The 2,500-nt window shown below is 41.6% G+C and overlaps 1 pseudogene; it reads right to left on the reverse strand.

Moving 5' to 3' along the window:
- Positions 1-449: 449 nt before the first annotated feature.
- LOC137988194 (uncharacterized) overlaps positions 450-2,500 on the reverse strand; it is a 4,357-nt pseudogene continuing 2,306 nt past the window's right edge.

A 2,500-nucleotide genomic window follows, 5' to 3' on the forward strand; every position in this document is an offset into this window, starting at 1 on the left:
CGGGGATGATCACAGCTCTGAACACGACCGCGAAGACCCACCTGATCGTGGAGAGTCTTCGACTCAGGATATAGAGGCAACCGAAGCCACGCAGGGCGGACATAAGGCTTTACTGAAGGCCATAGCTCAGGACCTCAACCTGAAGGACAAAACAGGCCCTGCTATCGAGGGAGAACTGTTCGAGCTGATGACTGCTCTCCTCAAGGACAAAATGAGCGCTGACGCGCTCAAAACCAAAGTTAGACCAATATTTGCGGCCCGAGAATGTCGAGGGCCTGCGCACACCGAAGGTTAATACACTGATTTGGAACCAAATATCTGCATCCATGCGAACGCAGGATGCTGGCTCCCAAAAGAACCAAAGCACGCTTGTGGGTTCTACGATTGCCATGGCAAAAGCGGCAGATACAGTTATGAAGAATTATGCGAAGGATATTGAATTGCTGGCATTAGTCACTGATGCTATCGCTCTGGCGATACAATGTCACCATGATGCAAGTCACGCAAGGCGGCTAGCAATGAAAAAAGAGTTGCACAAGGACTATGGTTCTGGCTGTAGCACGGTCTTGGGAACGTCCGAATTTCTCTTCGGTGATTTGTCCAAGCTCACCAAGGACATCACTGATGCAAACAAGTTGACGAAGAAAATGCGCCCCCCCCCCCCCCCCTTCCCCAGTCGACTGGCCGCGGAGACATGTACAGAGCTCACTCTCACCGCACGCATGGATCCTTCGCTAGCCGGGGGGGAAACAGGTTTCATTCCTACCAGTAACACGGCTCCAAAAGTTCGAATTTTTTTAGGGCGCAGCCGGTATCCCAAGTTCAAGAAAAAGAAAGAAGGGGGCGAGAAGCCACAACACCATTGATACCTAAGGTATCTGACAAGCTCGTCATGTCATCACGCAGTGATGTTGTACAAAACATGCTTGACAAGCAAACCAGCTTTCAAGCTGGTAGACTACGCAACTTTTTTAGCGCAGTGGGAAGGCCTCACTTCCGACCCTGTGATACTTGAGTATGTTACTGGAGTCCAAATAGAGTCTAAGGGCTACATTATGCCTCGACAAAGTTCTCATAGACCAAGCATATTCAATGCCACAGAACGAGCTATTGTTCAAACTGAAATCGATAAGCTTATCACTAAAGGTGTCATAGTGCCGTCATCACCAGAAAAGGACGATTTTGTATCCACTATCTTCTTGCGCCCCAAAAAGGACGGCAGTCATCGTACTATCCTAAACCTGAAACAGTTTAATGAATTTGTAGAGCATGAGAAGACACACGGAGCTTGCACTGTAAGTATCCAGTATCCTTGAATCGGTTCAGTATGAAGCCGGGAAAGTCGTCACAGGTGCTATAATAATAATAATAATAATAATAATAATAATAATAATAATAATAATAATAATAATAATAATAATAATAATTACAAAATTTATATAGCGCTAAATTTAAATAAATATCCTAAAGTGCTTTACAATAGTATAGATAAAAATGTCCTATAGATAATAAGCCGAAATCAATTAATATAAAAAAGTAAAATAAATAAGTGGAAGTGAAATAATAACAATAATAAAAATATTAATAAAAATCTTGCACCAATCTAATAAAAAATATATATAAATTCTCAATTGATCATTATGTCCATAAAATTAATCAAGTCCATACGCTAATTTAAAGAGAAATGTTTTCAGACCATTTTTAAAAGTCACTAAACTTTGACATTGTCTGAGGGCCAGCGGTAGCTCATTCCAAAGCTTGGGGGCAGAAGCAGCAAACGAACGGTCTCCAAATGTCTTGCAAGTCGTGCGAGGTGCTATGCGGGGAACAAGTAGGATTCGCCTTATGACAGAGCTGGGGTGGGAGGAGATGAAAGTTAGACGCGATATTCATAAGCTTATTTGTTATTTTAAGATAGTAAAAAAATTGAGTCCGCCTTATCTTACGGATCTGCTCCCAGCTAGAGTCTGTGAGAGAACTCATTTTACCCTTCGATCTTCTCAAAATTTTACTCTTTTCCCTGTGCGCACAGAGCGTTTTAAAAGGTCTTTTTTCCCTTCCACAACTAAATTGTGGAACGACATTGATTTGGAAATTCGTGAATCTGATTCAATTGGCTCTTTTAAGAGAGCGTTAGTTAATTATTTTAATATTCCAAAGTATTTTTCGCCTTTTGATTATGCTCTTGACAGATACTCGTCCGTAATTCATACTAGACTGCGTCTAGGCGCTTGTGGTCTAAATTATTATCTATTTAAGATCGCTGTTAAGTCTTCACCTATTTGTAGCTGCGGCTTTGACAATGAAACTATAACTCATTTCTTTTTACAATGTCCTAATTATGCTGCCCTCAGATCTGATTTGCTCGCTGCTGCTGCTCGTATAGCTTCTGGTCAATATTCTGACCTGCAAAAAGTTGACGTTTTTCTGTTTGGCTCCTCTGACATGTCAAATAATGTCGGAAAACGTTGAAATCTTCTCTCATGTCCAGCACTTTATA

This window comes from Montipora foliosa, chromosome 2, assembly GCF_036669935.1.
Source record: "Montipora foliosa isolate CH-2021 chromosome 2, ASM3666993v2, whole genome shotgun sequence".
Lineage (NCBI taxonomy): Eukaryota > Metazoa > Cnidaria > Anthozoa > Scleractinia > Acroporidae > Montipora > Montipora foliosa.